We start from the raw sequence: 19,447 nt of genomic DNA, 5'->3' as shown, positions 1-19,447 counted from the left end.
TCCACTAACCAATAACAGTAGACTACATACATGACTTCAGTCAACCTCGACTCATAACACTACTGTCCGAGGTACATCTCTCTCCACGGCACTACAACACTACCTAATAAGACTTCTCTGGGCCTCCATTTTCCAACAACATCTCCCAACTACCCAACTTCTCTGTAACACTGCCCCATCTACTCTACCCAAAACATTGCTTTGTCACTGCCCAGCCTCCAGCCCCAGCAATAGCCTCCAGTCCACCTCCTCAGTACAGACAGGCAGTGAGTATTCTGCCAGGAATGGCTAGGATGGAGGGAGGGATGGAGGGAGGGATGGAGGGAGGGCGAATGAAAGGGCACTTGTCTCACTTACCTGCTCCTCAGAATGACTGTTTCTTTCTCTCTCTCTCCTGCTCTCTCTATTTCTCTGCCTTCTTCTCCTCCTCCTCCTCCTCTACTTTCCTTCCTCCTCCTCTCTTTCTACACCTGTCTCTCTATCTCACCTCCCTCCTCCATCTATCTTTCCCTCCTGCTCCCTGCCTGTCAGTGTGTGTGCTCTGTCTAGCAGCCTGTATCAGAGTGTGTGTGTGAGTGAGTGTGTGTGTGTGTGCGCGTCTGTCTGTGCGTGTCAGTGTGTGTCAGTTTGTGTGTTTGGTGTAGCAGTGAGACTGGTCGGCCCATTACACTGACAAGAACAGGAGCAACAACCTGATGACTGGGCTCCGGGGAGAGAAAGGGAGGAGGAAAGGAGAGGAGAGGGGGAGGAGAGGAGGAGGAAGAGGAGGAGAGAGAGAACAGGTTTACAGGGATACGGGTGGATAATCTACACAGAGAAAGAGGAAATTGGCTGGATTAAACCCTGGATGGCTGTAGGCTGAATTTCAATGTTCAGGTCATATGAGGTTCCCAAAAAACCCACAAACCTCCTCTGACTGGGATATATTATATTTAAGAGAGATTCTCGATTCACAAATTGGTATGGATTCATTTTGTATAGACATATCGACCACAGAAATGATATAACACTCTGTTGGGTGATACCATAACCTGTCCATCTGTCTGAGATGAATATCAAAATAAATGTGTGAGATAAATACTGGCTAATAAATGTGATATAGATGTGCGTTGGCATTTAGGAGCAGTCAGGAATAGACAGTGCTTTAGCCCCTCCCCCTCCCCTCCCCTCACACACACACACACACACACAAAAAACACACACACACACTGAAAGAACGGCCCATTAATGGCCAGTTTAAAGGCTCTCAAAGGTCAGGGGTCAGGGCCATTATGGATTCTGGGTCTTGGGGCCTCATCAATACTAACCTGCTACTGCTCCACTAGCCCATCCGTGTCGGTGTCGGTGTGTCGGTGTGTGGGATGTTGTGTGTGTGTGGTGTGTCGGCTGGGAGCCAAAGGCCGGGGCCAGAGGCTATCCATTACCACGGTGACAAGCGGTAATGTGTTAAGCCGAGGCCAAGGAATATTTTTGTTGTTCTTTATAAATGGAGGCCTTTACACAGTCAGATAAACCACAAGTCCCACGATGCTCCTCTCTCTCCCCACCACCCCAAGGCAGGAGAGGAGGAAGCAGCAGGAGGAAAGAGTAGAGCGGAGCAGAAAGTGTGTGTCTGTGTGTGTGTGTGTGTGTGTGTGTGTGTGCGGTGCAGTGGAGAAATACAGAGACGCTGCATCCCTTCCATTGATTAATCAATAAACGCCAGGCCTGAATTAATTGTTGCTGCCTAAAAAGACACAGCGGGCTGGAATTATGAAGACACAGAAAGCCAATAAAAGATGGGATATTTAATCTCCCCCAAAAACAGAGACTTATGTCCCTGATGAGGAGTCAGGAACACATGAGGCACCTGACAGACAAAGACAGAGCAGATGAGACCAGACATTGACTGAACTGACTCCCTTTGATGTTACAGCCAGTGACTCCTTTGTCACTGTCTTACATAACGTTTATGACAACGACAAAGGAGTTGGCTAGCCTGGAATCCAAACTGAACTGTTTCATGGTGAAGCAAAGGGGCTGGCTAGAGACAAATCTGCCTATCAGGGGTTCTTATACTTTTTCAGCTCGAGACCCAAATGAGAAATTGACTATCCTGCTATGACCCGAATCGTCCTTTAACGACCCAAATTAAGAAGAAATAGTGTGCATTATAGATGTATTCTCATAACTCGCAACCCACCTCTCTCATGCCCAGGGCCCACTTTGGGTCCCGACCCATAGTTTAAGAAACCCTGGTCTAACTTGCTGTATCATTCAATTCAGGGAGACACAGTTTTTTTAATCTCTAGAGACTCCCTGGTGAAATGAAGGATAAATAGATTCAGAAACACAGATTGAAGGATTGTTTCTGATTCAGACACTGAATGGATGGCTCTTCTCTGATGGTGATGCAGTAGACAGAGGTCAGTAATACGTCCTGCCCCCACCCTCATCCAATCTCTCAGAGGGAATTGATGTGAGCATCGTAACAGCATCTCCTCCCTCCTCTAAATGACTGACCACTCCCAATCCCTATCCCAGCCACTGGCTTCAGGCCTGAGGGAAAGGATGGACAAGAGCGAGAGGAGGAGGGAGAGGAGGGAAAAGAGGGAGAGGAGGGAGAAGAAGAGAGAAAGGAGGGATGGGCCTGTCACATCAATCATCATCCATCACATCACATCAAACCACAACAGCAGCAGCAGAGAACAGCAGCACATCTATTGTTGCTCGTCCATTAGTCTTGATGTATCACAACAAAGACAATAGCAGATACAAAGCAATATGACTTAATATAGGGAGCCCATGACAGCCTAAGCATAATTTGTAGGTTTGGCTGTAAGGGTTGATTTTGATATAATTTTAGTCATTTTAGCAGACGCTCTTATCCAGAGCGACTTACAGGAGCAATTAGGGTTAAGTGCCTTGCTCAAGGGCACATCGACAGATTTTTCACCTAGTCGGCTCGAGGATTAGAACCAGCGACCTTTCGGTTACTGGCACAATATCGGTTTAATAGCTGATAGTCACACCATTTCCGCTTTTATTTTCAGTTGTGCTTTTGTGCTTTTGGTGTGGTCAAGGACCTTTGTGGGTCGACGGTGTAACCGCCCTCCAGTGCATATAAAAGGCTAACGTTGGAATAGATATCCTGTGTGTGTATACAGGCTGATGAGCACACAGAAAGAGACAGGCAAGCATATGCACAACACAACGCACAGTCACACACGCACACACCAGTCTAATCGATACCTGGACACACCCTGCAGTGGGACGTTTTGCTTTGTGAGGGCGAAAAGAGGAAAAACATCAATGCCGCTGACTAGCCATGGTCTGTCCGGAGTCCTCAGTCTGTCAGTACACAAACACAGGGTGACCTATTGAAAGGCTTGACACTGCACACAAACACACAGACCAGCCTCACAGGAGAGACGGGTAGGAGAGGGAGGGAGAGCGGGGTAGGGGGAGGACCTGAGAGGGAGGAAAGTTGGGTGAGGGAGAGGAGAGAGAGACGTCATACCTATTTGATACATATAAAATAAATAGATTAGAGAGAAAGGGGAGACCATGCAGGGTTCAAGTCCTCACGTACACACGGTCTCTCCTCCCTCTCCTCCCCATGTCCACTACTCCTCTGCTGATAATGATATGGTAATGAAGCAGCGTTTGATCTGATAGGTGGACTGGTGATGCATATAAATCAGTGGTGTGAATTAGCCAGGCCCTCTGATAGGCCGAGTGGGGCTGGGTACACACGCGCACACACACACACAGCCCTGTCTGACCGTGATAGTACCCCGTCTTGCCCGATAAAGAACATTGAGTGTGGGGTTCTTGACATGGCATCTACTGTTCCTCAGAATTCTAAAAGGTTCTATAAATGTATGGAAGCCTGCAGTGTCCCTTTCATTGCACACAGCAAATTGACCATTGTTAACTAGTGTTGATTTTTAAGTGTAACATTTCTAGCGTTGATTCAAGAGTTCAATTAACACAGAGGTGTAAAAGAACCCCAGTGTTGGCATTAATAACCAGAGTTGAAGCAAAATCACGCCCATCATTATCATATTTCCCAGTATGCTCTATTGCAAGTTGATTTTAAGAATTGTTTGTTTCAATACACTGATTGATTAATTAATCTCATGCTATTCAAATATGAATAATATACATTTTTCTAAACTATGCCAATCTGTTACTTGGACTTATTGCACCAGTTACTGAAATGGTTGTTCCAGTTTAGATGTTTAAGGTAGTCTCATATCTTAGTCTTCCCAACCCTGCAGTCATTCTGAATGCAGGGTGAATACAAATTCAAAATGTTGGATATCCCCACCCTGGCTGGATTCCAATAGGAATTACACATCACTTTGCAAGCCAGCATAATGTGACTTGCAGGCCTGATGTGGCCTGTAAACCAAGAGTTTCAGGCCACTGTATTATGGTAAAACTAAGCCTTCAAAAGAAGGCCTTATGAAATATGTATTGTAGTGTCTTGAATAATTTTATTTAAAAGACAACATATTCACTTATTATCTCACTTGGTGAAGGTCACAGGACTTAACATGAATGATTGCAACAACCATGTCTCTGTCACTAGCAAACACAGTCATGGGTGGTACTAGTAAATTCACTCGAAAGTCACCCTGGGAAATATGGAAATAAGGCTTTAAACCCTACAGCAGGGCTATTGAATTCTGGTCCTGGAGGGCCAAAACTTTTCTGGTTTTGGATTTTTGTATGGTTCTTCAAAGAACCATCTCATTAAAGGTGCTTCAGAATCCCTAAAATGGTTCCCCTATGGCATCGCTCTCACAAATCTAGGGCGGCAGGTAGCTTAGTGGTTAAAAGCATAGTGCCAGTAACCGAAAGGTCGCTGGTTCTAATCCCCGAGCCGACTAGGTGAAAAATCTGTCGATGTGCCCTTGAGCAAGGCACTTAACCCTAATTGCTCCTGTAAGTCGCTCTGGATAAGAGCGTCTGCTAAATGACTAAAAATAAATAAATAATAATAATAAATCTTATTTGGTTTTTAAGAGTATACACAGAAATAGCCTGTTTCAAATCTCAGCCCTGCTATCTTCCGTTTGCACTGTCAGTAAAATATTCAATCTCCTCTCCTCTCCCCCTTCCTATTCCCTCTCTCTCTCTTTTCTCCCTCCCTCCCTCTCCCCTTGTCTCTCCCTCCCAATCTCCATCCCTTCGTCCCAACTGATCATCGTTGGAGCTGCAGCGAGCAGCAGGCCCCAGAGCTGCGATGCTATTGGCTAGAGATGATGTCATTGTTTCCAGGGGGCAAGGTAGCGCTGAGTGCTATTGGCTGGCAGGGAGGGCAGGGTAGACAGTATGGGAGCGCTGAGGTATCACTTTCATTCATACAGAGCAGAGAGAGTGAGTAGAGCTCTGGGTACCCGCTGCCTGACATCTCACACACAGACACACACACACACACACATTACGGTACAGCTGGGGCTCTGGCACAGTGTCTGAGGGCGGGGCAAAGCTTTGACGGACAGCCAGTAACCCTTCAGTTATCTCAGACACAGAGGGCCATTAGATTGACAGACTGAGAGAGGAGCATGAGTACTGTATCAATACTAAACACACACACCCTCACACTCTCTCTCTCTCTCTCTTCCTCACAGACAGAGTAATCATTGATGGGGGTAGGGATAGAGGGATAGGGCAGGTGGGTGTTGTCCTTGTGTGTGTACGAGGCTGTCACCATGGTGATGTGCAGATGGAGCCCTTCTTTCTGGCTTGAACTCGCGCTATGGGAGAGGAGGGAGGAGGGGAGGGCCTTCCAAAACACAACACAAACACACACACACACATTCCTTAAGATCAGCAATACCCTTGCATGTTCGGACTCTCATAGCACACCGAAAGCAGCCTAAAATATGTGTGTGTGTGTGTGTACACTCCCGGGGGGAAACACTAGCCCTGCCTGCACATAATCGACGTGTTATTCCGAGAGACACTCATGGGAAATTAGCCTGTGATGCCCCGCTGTGGTGTCACCCTTACCCGCCTTCTCTCTTCCCTCTCTCACCCCCCTCCCTCACCTTCCTCTGTCAATTTTTCCATCCAGAGAATTATGTAATTGTTTTCTGTAGTTGCTGTTGTCTAAGCTCAGAGGAGATGTATACATACTACATCTAAAGAGAGGGATAGTCATCCCTCCATCGCTCGGTTGAGACTGCTATGTGGCATTCTCTTCATCTTTTCAGGAGCATGAGGGGAGTTACCCCCCCCCCCTCCCCCCCTGACGGTGTTGCCTATGGCACAGCTCATAAAGACGCATGGGGGATTTTGTGTGTGTCCCAGCAGTATCAGCTCTGCTCTGTCTGCTGTTTAGTCACACTAAATTTGTCCTAAATGTTCAGAGTCAGCTCAACACTTCAGCAGAGCATACTGCTGCCTCTCTGAACGCTGAAAACAATCTAATCAGGGTAATTTTCTCTCTCTGTGTGTGTTCCCTCTGAACACGATCTAATCAAGGATAGTCTAATTCTTAGTCTAATCTAAATTGAATTGCATTCAAAGCTTTTCAATTTAATTGTTTCATTTTTAGAATGTCTAATTAAAAGTTATTCGTTAATCCCTAACGTATCTTTATGCTAGATTAGATTCTTTCATCGTTTGGGTATCATCAACATTTTAATCTTTAGTCTCATCTTTTTCTAAACGAAATTCAATTCTTTACGGAAACGGTTGTTGAAACGTTTTCTGATTTGATTTTTGAAAATGGTTCTAGTAGTTTTCTTTTATTTGATGTTATCAGTCACCATATCCATCTGTGAAGAACATCAATTCTCCATCTTCTCTTCCACCATGATCAAACACATTGTCTGCTGCTTCGGAGCTATTCTCATATCACCTAGTTGCACTTTATTTGCCTGTGGTCCTTTCATAAAGTAAACTGAAACATTAAGAATTCCACCAGGACTCTGGTACCCAGTAACTCACAAAGACCTTTTGGGGGTCGGTTGGAAGAGGAAGAAGATTTAGTTAATAAAGGTATAAATGTCAGTGAGGTAGATATATTCCAGAGAACCAACAGAGTAATGGGAGACCTAGGTTACTCGTGCCTTCTGTTCAACATTTACTTGTCCCATTGATGTCAGAAGTATTTCACAAGGGAGACCTGGAGTCCAGTCGTGCCATAAATAACATCGCTAGTTTGAGGAGTACTGTGACCATGTTACCTCAACCTCCCCTGGCTGACCCACTAATCCTCAGATCCATCTTATCAGAGACCCAACAGACAAATATAAGACCTATGTTATTAGTGCCTTAACCTTAGCAGGGCCCAAAATCTGTAGTTGATGTACTTCTACAGCTAAAACCTTCTACTGCTAAAGCCGTGTACAGTGCTAGTTTGAATGCAAGCAGTACTCCAAAGAGGTACAAAACGGTTGAGAAGCACAAGGCTACAGCACATAGAGAGCTGTGACCACCAGGTTACCATAACCCTCCCTACCCTCGGCCCACTTATCGTCAGGCCTCTGCTCTTATCAGAGAGGCTCAGTAAGAGTGGTTCAGTCATATCTGTCCGGCTGAACTCTGGCCTCCTGCTGGCGACCCCTAAACCTCTGACCCCTGACCCCTGGGGTCAAAGGTCAAGTGGACACACAATAGAACCCCTCCCCTGATTCCTCCTGCCTAAATCCCCTCTCCAGATTCCCTCTCTCTAACACCATCAGAAAGTCCACTAACATCAATAAGAGCAACGGTCCACCACCTCAATAATGAAGTTGTGTTTATCAATGTTCAATCATTTGGAATTTAAAAGATATAGACCTACTGGTAGATGAATAGCTTGTGAGGCAATGTGTTGGGGAGCGGGGTTTGGGGGGGGGGTGTATAGAGCAGGTGGGGGTAGAAGTAAGTTCCAGACCAAGCCTGTGATCTCTGCAGTGCTGTGCTGCTCCCTAAAAGAGCCACACACACAAAGACTTCTGAAGGGGAACCATGCAGGCGCCATGAGGGGTCCTTTAGATCTCTCTGTATGGCATACACACACACACACACACACACGAATGCATGCATGCACACATCCCCTTGCCACATGGAAACAACCTCCAATCACTTTCTGTAGCACCTGGATCTGAGGGAGACACACACACACACACACACACACACACATACACACACACACACACAACACACGCACACAGTCTCTCTGGAGTGGAGCAGTCAGTGTGAGTGACAGCAGCGTGAGTAGCGTGACAGAGGTGAGTATGTCTGTCAACACATTCACACCTCCACAACTCTACCTGGTACAGCGGTATATTTCCCTGTTACAGCTGTATCCAACACACTTATTTCATTTTAAAATGTTCACCAGTCAGTGCCTCAGCCCTTCTTATACCACACACACACACACACACACACACACACACACGCACACGCACACGCACACACACACACACACACACACACGCACACACACCCGCACATACCTGCACACACACACGCACACACACCCGCACACACCTGCACACACACACACACACATGCGCTCCCTCTCTCACATGACTCGCTGTTAGCTATGTCCTCCAAAATGCCATCTGCAACCACCCTCCCACTGGTTCATTATAGCACAGTCAGGTACTAGTTAATGGCACTTAAACACGCAATCCACATCCTACGTTCCGACATTAAATCTTGAAAAGAGCAAACAAAGAATCTGAAACTGAGGTTTTTGAACTGGAAAAAGGACAGATTGGCTAACTGGGAGAAAGGTGAGAACTAGTGAGTGGGAGCCGCTACAGACCGTAATCCTGACCTGGGGCTATGGATCTGTGGAAGTGTCTCTGCTCTGCTCACTCTTCAGATCCCAGCACCCCTACCATTCCTCACCATCCCTCAGTCTCTAGTCATGTAGGATCCCTTGTGCTTCACTGCCTACCCTCTTTGCTACATCCAGCTACAACTCCAAACAGTTAGCCTGGGTAACAGTCTGTTTCTGCTCTCTTTATGGAATTCTCATGACAAGAGAGTAGAAACAGACTGGCACCCAGGCTACCATGCACTGGCTTAGGTTTTTTTTGGAAAAAGGCACTAATGGTTAGGACTCAGAGCAACAGAAAGAAAAAAACAGAGTGAGCGTGTCTCATTACTAGTGAAAACATCCTAGTGTAATTAAACTTCCTCTCTCTCAGTAACAGGCTGATTTTCTCTTGAACTTTAGCGGTTAAACAGCCGCTTAGCCCCTCGCTGCCCTGGGGGGAGTGACAGGCGGGCGAGGCAAGGCGAGGCAGGCGCTCCAAAGAGGATTTGCTGTGAAAAGGACTCGGGAGAGGAGAGGAGGAGCGGGAGCGCCGAGACGAGACACAAGAAGAGTGGAGTAGGGGGGATTACACAGAGGGTCGCATATTACAATACTTAAGCTTGCCATTCGGCTACAGGCGGCGCGGGGCTAATGCTAGCTAACGTCACTAACGCAAATGTATCAGTATCAGTTATAGCTTCTGCTATGTATGTCAGACGGGTGGGGTTGAACATGGTTAATTGACTATGTGGAGGTAGAAAGAGCCCCACGGTAGCTGTTGGTATTGGTCCCTGGGATAATTGGTGGCTGCGGTGGCCCCTAGAGCTCCTGTCACGATTGAAGGCAGTGGAGGCTATAGTGTCACTTTAATTCAGAGGACATGTTTGATACCATTCATTCCTTTGAGCCGGTCCTCCGATTTAAAGTGACACCAGCCTCCACTGGTTGGTGGCCATGGGGCCAGGCCATGGGCTCTGGGGTTGACAGAGAGGCTGGCAGGGCCACAGAGAGTATCCCAGCTGGGTCACTGGGGAGATAAACTGGGGCTGCGCTGCCTGGCTGGTTGGGGTTAGCCTGGCTGGCAGACACAGAAAGGGGGGATTAAAATCAGGGAAAACAATCAAAGTGCAAACTGCATGCAGAGGGGAGAAAGGGGCAGATGGGAGGATTTGGGGGTTCAAGCGCTGATCTGCTCTGTGAACAAACAGGGCTGTAACATCACAATGTCCCAGTTAGAGACCGACTGGGATAGTATAGTGGTCTTAATTACAGACACAATGGTAGCACTGCCAGCACGCAGCACTCCCATAGACTCATAGACCATACGATCAGTAGTAATCTCTCTGCTGGGTGTCTAAAGCACAATATCAGCTGGAAATTGAAAACAACCTAATGGTTGAACTGAAATCCTGCTATTTGTTCAATGGCCCGGGGAACTGAAATGAACCCCAATCGGATTCTTATTTTTGAGAATGTAGACAGACAGTGTCTCAGCATTTCTTCCTGTCCTGGTGCTGGTCTGAGATCAGGTGATGTAAACAGGACACACAGGTCAACAGACGGAGGATCTTATCAGACCATCTATCAGAGTCAAGTGGCTGAGGCTGGTGGCCTAACTACAAATACTAAAATTAGCCCCTTCACTGAACATACTCCCATTTTCTGCACCAAAGTAACACACAAATACACATACGGGCATGTGCATGTGCACACGTACACACATCAGGGTCATATTATATTTCAATGCCACTACTCTGCTATAAATCCTGTTAATAAACCCTGAACACTGCTACAGTCTCCAACAGACAAGGAACAGTTGTGAAAGTATACAGATAAGAACTACAAAAAAGACAGAGCAGTGAGTAGCAACATACTACAGTGAGGTTTCATACTATCACATACTAAAGCATGACTTTCAATAACAACACACTACATTACTGTGAGTATCCTTACTATCAGATCCAAAGGAATGACTTTTAGTGGTGATCTAATGTAATTAATCTCCCTGCTATTCTCTCCTGTCCTCCTTTAATGTTACAATAGAATCTCTGACCACAATGTGCCAACAATACATCCTTAGGTCATCTGTCAGGAATCAGCCATGCTCATGTTTCTCAGGCTTCTAAATTAGACAAGCACAATTAGATATGCCTGCCTGTATCGTATCGTATCTATGATATCACCAGTTAGCTGCTGGCCAAAACAGGAATGAACACACTCCAACACAACCATTACACACTCTCATGCACTCTCACACGCAAAGACAAAACCACTATCAGAAATGTTCAGAAATTCACAAGCCAATATACAGATTCTGTTCAAACCCAAAACTCTCGAACAAAAACACATCCTTTGAATCACAACCTCTCTCTTTCTCTTTAATTTCTCAAACACAAACACACACCTACAAAAAAACACACACACACACACACACACACACACTCACCTACACAAACACACACACACCCTCACCTGCACCTGCATGAAGGAGCCTCTGTAGAAACAGCAGGCGGCTGCCGACAGGGCGCTCCATAGGCTACAGCGTTCGGTCATGATTCCTCTCCTCACGGCTCAGCTCACGGCTGTACACCACCCTGAGGACCCCAGCACCAGCTCTCCTCTCCTCTGTCACTGTCCCACAGCAGGCAGGCAGCGCTCCTCTCCTCTCCTCGCTAGCAGCCCCGGCCCCGGCAGCGGCTCATCTCACTCAAAACCGTGTGGCTGCTATGCTATGCTACTAGCGCTAGCTAACACTACAGTTTCTACTGCTGCTGGCACTGCTGGTCAGGACTCCAGCTCCTCGCACTCTGTTGCTACTGTCATCTCTCTCCTTCTCTCTCTCTCTCTCCTTCTCTCTCTCTCTCGTACTGCTCCTCTCTCTCTCTCTCTCTCGCTCACACTCTGGCTGTGCTTCACGAGCCCTCGCAGGGATTACCTCATCCCTTTCTGATGAAAGGAGTGGGTGGGGGAGGGTGGAAAGGAGAGAGGGAGGGATAGGGAGGAGGAGGGAGAGATGCTAGCAGGCACTGGTGGAGTGCTGTCGAATTGCAGGCAAGGCAGACCCCACCCACCCCCTCCTTCACGACCACAGAGAGACAATACTGAGAGAGAGAGAGAGAGAGAGGGGGGGGGGGGGGGGGGGAGAAAGAGAGAGAATGAGAGAGAGAGAGAGCGAGAGAGAGAGGGGGGGAGAAAGAGAGAGAGATAGGGAGGGGGAAGAGAGAGAAGGAGGGAAAGCGAGAGAAAGAGAGAGAAGGGGAGAGAGGGAGGTGTGCCTCTTTAGTTTCAGCACCTTCTCAAAGGAATCTGTCCTTTATTCCTAGTTGAAAGGAATTGCAGGGTGGCAAGAGGGGGGCAAAGAATGCACTCACAGACATTTGAATACACATACACAAACACATTCAGACTCTTTCACTTACACACCCAGTACATCTTAACTTGTTTGTTCGAAATGTAACATTGGAGCATTATTTTCTGTCTATGTGTAAGTCTTTGCAGGTATGTGTTCTTGTGTTTGTATGTTGTGAAAGGGTTGATGTGCTAAGTATAGAATGTGTCTGAGGACATCATTCATGCTGTGTTTTTGAGAATCAGAGAAAGGCAGGGTGTTGTAAAAAAAAAGCTTATTTCGCGAGTGTGCACAAAGCAAAACAAAACACAACACACACATCACACACACAAACACATACACACTGCCACATGCACACCAATCTGAGTCGTCACGTCGTCTTGAGCAGTGGCGAGGTGGGGCTTTGTCCCCTGGGGAACTGAGTGACATCACAGAGGACGCCTCACCATGGCAACGGATCTGGAGTCTTGACAGCATCCTAAATTCTGGGAGCTTTTGATAGCCCTGCACTGCAGAGACCTCACGGGAAAGGACATAAAGGGTTGAGAGAATCTCTCTGCTTTATCTCCGAGGTCACCTCTACTACTACGTGTGTGTGTAGTGTACCCCAACACACACAGGGGGTAATCAGTGTGCTAATCGTGTCTGTGAATAAAACAATCTATCAGAGCGAGAGAGAACGACACACAAAGAGAAGACACAGGAGAGATTCATTAGCGAAGGAGTCTTTCTTAAACAAATCTCCCTAAAGCAGCGTTCGGTAGGCGGATTACACTTTGTGAGCACAAATAATCCCATAAGGATGCATGTGTTTCCCTATCTCTATCCCTGAGCGTCCTGCACTGCCAATGACAGCATACAGTGTGTGTGCGCGTCCCATCACGACTCTGCTACCGCTGCCATGGCTGTGTGAACACCAAGAGAGATAGAGCATGGGGCGTGGTAGGGGAGGGGAGCTAGCGTGCATAACATACATAGATTACGTATAGGATGGGATGGGCACTGCGTATTATATATGCACGAAGCACATGCATATAACCACTGTAGATAGTGTGTGTGTGTGTGTGTGTGTGTGTGTGTGTGTGTGTGTTTGATGGGAGAGTGCATTGCAAAGTCACTATTCTTCTCTCTCTCTGCACCCTACCCCCCCTAACCCACCATCATCTATCTCCCATTGCACTCACTGATTCTCCCACCCACCCTCTCTTAACAATAACACAAGGTAATTTAGGCCAATCTAAAAGGCTCTCTCTGTGCTCTGCTCTCTGTCAACCCTTAATCCTCCTGTGCTGATCTCAGATCTTGTCTTTCATCTCTATTAATTTTTTTCTCTCCATCTCTGTTTTTTGTCTCGAAACCCCTCTCCCACTCTCTACTTTCCCTCTAACCTTCTCTTTCTACAGTTTTCCTCTCCATTACTCAACCCCTCCGTTCAAATCTTTCACCTTAAACACCTCTCCTTTTGCCCTCCGCTCCTCTCTCTCTGTCGCAACCACACACACCCCCCCTCTCTCTTTCCATCTCCCCTCCCTCTCTCTGTCTCTCCATCTTCCCCTGCACTCTGTGTGTCTTCTTCAGTTAAATATTAATTACTGATCCCCATCCTGATGCTGTCCTGCGGGCGGATTGTGGAGCAGGAGGCCCTCACACACACCCACACAGACAATGGAGGAGAGGGAGAAAAAAAAACTGCTCCCCCTGTTCCCTGCCTGGGAGCACCACGATAATGGGGAGCTGGGGAGTGTGTGTGTGTGTGTTCGTGCCTACGTGTGTGTGTGTGTGTGTTTGTGTGTGTGTACATCTGATGATCCATTAGTCTCAGATCCCCATCAGCGTTTAGGGCTGCTTCTATTCATTGACTCCTATTCATTATTAATCCATATAAAGCCTTCAGATATTTGACTCAAACACCTTCTGAAACAAAGGCCCTGTAGTACAGTGGAGTAGTTGGAGACTAGAGAGGAGGGTTTGAATGAGAACTGTGGAGCCTGCTCTCACTGGCACAGATTGTGCAGATACCAGCTATTTTTCAGGAAGCTTTTTCTTGCAATGAGCATGATATGTGGTTGTTTGAGCCTACTTTAGTTGAATACACTGATTGATTGTAAGAGCTTCTGCTAAATGACTAAAATGTAAATGCAGTCCTATGTGGCCCAGTTGGTAGAGCATGGTGCTTCCAATGCCAGGGTCGTGGGTTCTGGGGTCAACCATATAAAAATGCATGCATGCACTACTGTAAGTGACTTTGGATGAGAGCATCTGCTAAATGACTCAAATCTAGGCCTAAATGAAAATCTAAATGAAAATACATACACCAGCTGCAATTAGACCTGCAGTCACTAGACAGTGCCTGCTCTTCCTGGCCCACAGACAGCGTGTGTGCTGTGTACTGTGTATTTGTATTTTATTAGGGATCCCCATTAACTGCTGCCATGACGATCAGCTGTGCAGCCAGACATATTTCCCATTCCTTTTGCCTCATCCCTCTCAACCGTGTCACCAGTGCGCCTCACCAGCCCGGTAAGCCTCGTACCTGCTCCCCGCACCAAACCAGTGGTGCGCGTATCCAGTCCGGTACGACCCGTGCCAGCTCCTCGCACCAAACCAGTGGTGCCTGTCGCCAGCCCGGCACGCCCCGTACCTGCTCCCCGCACCAAACCAGTGGTGCGTGTATCCAGTCCAGTACGGCCCGTCCCTGCTCCTCGCACCAAACCAGTGGTGCGTGTCACCTGTCCGGTACGCCCCGTGCCTGCACCTCGCACCTCGCCCCTCTCCAGGTTCGGGGTCTCCCACACCAGGGTCCAGACAGGGCTTGGTGCATCGTGGGAGGAGGGGGAAGCATCGCGCCGAGGTCCAGACCAGACCAGAGGCGCAACGGGGAGACAGAGAGGAAGAGGTCGTCACGCCCGGAGCCGGATCCGCCTCCGAGGCTGAAAGCCCACCCGGACCCTCCCCTAATGAGTCAGGTTGGTGCGGCCGGAGTACGCACCTTTGGGAGGGGGGGGGGGGGGGGGTACTGTCACACCCTGGCCTTGAGAGGCCGGTTGTCTTTAGTTGGTTTGGTCAGGGCGTGAGGATCTATGTTAGAATTTCTATGTTTAGGATCTAGATGTGTATTTCTAGGTTTGGCCGGGTGTGATTCCCAATCAGAGGCAGCTGTCGCTCATTGTCTCTGATTGGGGATCATACTTAAATAGCCTGTTTGCCTACCTTAGTTGTGGGATCTTGTTCCGTGTTAGGCTTGTATGTGTATAGCCTGAAGACTTCACGTTACGTTGTTTTTTGTTTTGTTTATGTTTATTGAGTTAAATAAACATGTACGCTTTTCACACTGCACCTTGGTCTGACCCGTCTCTCAACGATCGTGACACACTAGCACATTAGAGAATGCTGCTGCCTATTGAAATCACTGGCCACTTTAAGAAATGGAACACTAGTCACTTTAATAATGTTTACATATCTTGCACTACTCATCTCATATGTATATACTGTATTCTATTCTATAATATTCTACTGTATCTTAGTCCATGCCGCTCTGTCATTGCTTGTCCATATATGTATATATTCTTAAATTCCATTCCTTACTAGATTTGTGTGTATTGGGTATATGTTGTGAAATTGTTAGATTTTACTTGTTAGATATTACTGCACTGTCAGAGCTAGAAGCACAAGCATTTCGCTACACCCGCAATAACATCTGCTAAACACGTGTATGTGACAAATAAAATCTGATACTGACTGTTAGCACTTGGTGGTCTATAGCAACTTCCCAAAAGAATAGGCTTTAGATGAGGCAGGTGAACCGGTAGCCATATTGCTTCAACAGCATTTGACATGAGATCTTCTCTAAGATTTACAGGAATATGACTCTGAATATAAACAGCTACACCTCCACCATTGGCATTTCTGTCTCTTCTGTAGATGTTATAACCATATATTGCTACCACCGTATCATCAAAGGAATTATCTAAGTCAGTTTCAGTGATAGCCAGTATATGAATGCTTTCTGTTTCTAGCAAGTTATCGAATTCTTGAACCTTCTTAGGCTATATATGTTAATGTAGCACTTTTCTAGGTTGCTTGATTGTTTTTATTGCTTTACTGGGAGGCTTATCAGAGGTAGACATACAGTGTTATTTATAATTGAGCCAATTGTGCAGAGTGAACTGTGGGCATCCTACTCGGGCAAACCGTTGCAGTGCTAACAGTATAACTCAGGCTCATAGACACATGATTACTGTTGACAGTAGCTGTCGGATTGACAAAGGCATTTCGAGGAACATAAATTAGGTTACTTACATTATGACACACCCCTAGGAAAATGTATATTTGCAGCAGCACTACGACAGCTCAGCGACACAACGGTAGGGATTATCTGAGCAGGGCTCAGTTTGGTAAGTGACGGAAACCCTAGACTATAAGAGACATGTTAGCAAGTCCAGCCCAGTCGATTTACACTCCCTCAGATCAATGGAGGCACAGGCCTAATTCAATCTGCTGTAGGACTCAGTGAAGCAATATCGCAGAAATACTGTGTGTGTGTGTGTATGTAGCCTTTTCATCACCTGCAGTAACACTGGAGAGAAACTATGGAGTGTGAACTGGAACCAGCTAGAACCCCACCCCCTATACCACTACTGCAGCTGAGCCCCCTCTAGCATACACACACACCATGTATGGTGCACACACTCTCCCAAGAAGCATGTGCGCACACTCCGTATGCAGGCGGGCACACACACACACACACACACACACACACACACACACACACACACACACACACACACACACACACACACACACACACACACACACACACACACTGATGAGGCTTCATTAAACCACCAGTGTGTCTTGTGCCAGACATATGTTAATTAACTGCATATAAAACAGCCCCACATCTCCCTCCAGACCCATTAGGCCCATATCATCCAACAGAAGATACAGTGTCAGAGGCACTCTATGATTTTGTGGTATAACGCACACTCACAGACATCTAGGCCATATTCATATGTACCCTACACTATACAATACACTATACATATTCATATGTACCCTACACTATACAATACACTATACATATTCATATGTACCCTACACTATACAATACACTATACATATTCATATGTACCCTACACTATACAATACACTATACATATTCATATACACTACAGGCCATATTCAGTCTGGATTCATGTCCACGTTTCCAGGAAAACATCCCTACCAAGACGAGTTTGTTTGTTTGTTGGTTTTCTGTTGAGTGTCTTAGTTTGACACTGTAAACAACATTGCTGTAGAGTAGCAACAACATGTATCCAAGTAAACATGCTTTCTTGCAGCATTTGAAGAATTATATTTAAAAAACATAATCTGTTCTTTTTATTTTTCAGCCAAATGGCAGCCTCACCACTTTTTGATTGCTGATTTAATTTAGACTTATCCCCATTAATGTATTGAATGAATAAAGTCCTGTGCTTTCACCCTGTGTAACACTCACATAGTCCAGTCCAATCCAGTCTAGTCGAGTCCAGGCCAGCCCAGTCCAGTTCAGGCCGTGCCAGGCTGTCTTCTTCTGCCTGAGAGGTCTTTACCATAACACTGAACATTCAGGTCAAGTGCTTATTTAAACATAAGTGTCATAAATGTTTCAGAGAGAAGCGATGGTGTTGAGAAAACGAGGGATGGCAACACGGGGCATCGGAGGGGAGGCGGGTGAGAGAGGAGAAGAAAGAGAGAGGAGAGCAGGAGGGAAGGAGTCTCAGAGGAGGGAAGTGATCCTGAGTGGCGCAGCGGTCTAAGGCACTGCATCGTAATGCTAGAGGCGTCACTACAGACCCGGGTTTGATCTCGGGCTGTATCACAACTGGCTGTGATCGGAAGTCCCATAGGGCGGTGCACAATTGGCCCAGCGTCGTGAGGGTTTGGCCGGTGTAGGCCGTCATTGTAAATAAGAATTTGTTCTTAACTGACTTGCCTAGTTAAATAAATAAAAAAGAGGAGAGGGTGAGGAAACGAAACGGGAGGGGAGAGGGCATCACTGCACAGAGAACGATAGAGACTGTATTACACCAGAGGGATATATGGGTAAGTGTTAGTACTTTCTTTTGCCAGTTACCAGTTATTTTTGAGTTACAAGAAAAAAGAGACAATGGATCCCAAGTGTTCAGTCAGAACTGAGCACTGTCGTTTGCTATTCTATTCCCTCTACTTTGTGTGTGGGTGTGTGTGTGTGTGGGTGTGTGTGTGTGTGTGTGCGTGCGTCAAAACATATACTGGGTCACATCAAGCAATCACACTCGGCCTCTGACCTCTGCTGTGGATGGATCCAACCCAGAAACCAGGTTTACAGTGTCACCTAGCGGCCTGGTCCTGAACTACACCCAGCACCCTGGAACCCAGAAGTGCTGAAGCAGCGCTGTTGACTTTGGATTCAATTTCCTAAATGGCAGAATGAATTAGGCTAAACGCTGAGAGAGCTTGCTGAAATGGGCATAATTGCAGAAGCACAGGGGTGTAATCAACTACAAAGACCACATTAAAATGGTAATCCAATATAACTACAGAAAAGTATTTTTTTTTTAAGACCCTCCAGTCTGAATTCTGCAGAGTACTACATTATGGTTTGTGAAGCCACTTACTCTAAAACAGTTAAACTTAGATACTTAAAAAGTTAAAAACACAAAACAAGATCAGATTTGGAGAGTTTGACATGTGTAGGTATTCCACAACTTATTTGTTTAGAAACAAGGCCTTTAGCCAAGATCCTGCTTCCTGCTCAGTTGCCTATGGTAACAAACACCATTCACCAGCAGACATTCGACTGTAGCCGAGAAGAGCGGAGCAGAGGGGGGGGGAAGCACTGAGCCTCTTTGTGCTACTGATCCTAATTCAATTACAAACACTGGTCCTGGTGTCAGGAGCTCAACTACAGGTTCCCTTAAACCTCACTACAAAGCCAAAACAGGGAGAGGAGATCAACTCACACTGGTCCCCTAACCACACTAGAAAGACCAACTCATTGAACTCACACTGATACTAAATGGTTACCACTGCTCAGATGGGTTTTAGCTCCCAGTCCCTTCCTTTTCTCAGATGCTGAAGCAATTTCTGGGCCTTCTGAGTGGGAACGCTAGCAGAACCAGCCTACAAACTAACAGATGGACATACATAGGAGGAATAAAAGTAAGGAAAGAAAAAATAAGTCTTACCTTGACATATTCACTCTGGCTGTCTGTATGGTCCATGTGACTGTCGGGAAGAGGGCAGAGAGAATTTGATCAATGTGTGTGCAGATGTAGAATGATAACCACATACAGTACCATACACAGTGGGCATATACCCCATGG

The 19,447-nt window shown here is 46.5% G+C and overlaps 1 pseudogene across 1 annotated transcript in view; it reads right to left on the bottom strand.

The window, feature by feature from the left end:
- LOC311128690 (SH2 domain-containing protein 3C-like) overlaps positions 1-19,447 on the bottom strand; it is an 82,247-nt pseudogene that overhangs the window by 25,151 nt on the left and 37,649 nt on the right. Inside the window, exon 4 of the transcript in view lies at positions 19,310-19,349. The product of the transcript in view is annotated as an SH2 domain-containing protein 3C-like (transcript). The remainder of the gene's footprint in view (positions 1-19,309; positions 19,350-19,447) is intronic.

This window comes from Coregonus lavaretus (genome assembly GCF_964263955.1).
Source record: "Coregonus lavaretus genome assembly, chromosome: 4".
Lineage (NCBI taxonomy): Eukaryota > Metazoa > Chordata > Actinopteri > Salmoniformes > Salmonidae > Coregonus > Coregonus lavaretus.
This window is presented reverse-complemented; position numbering and strand designations above follow the sequence as displayed.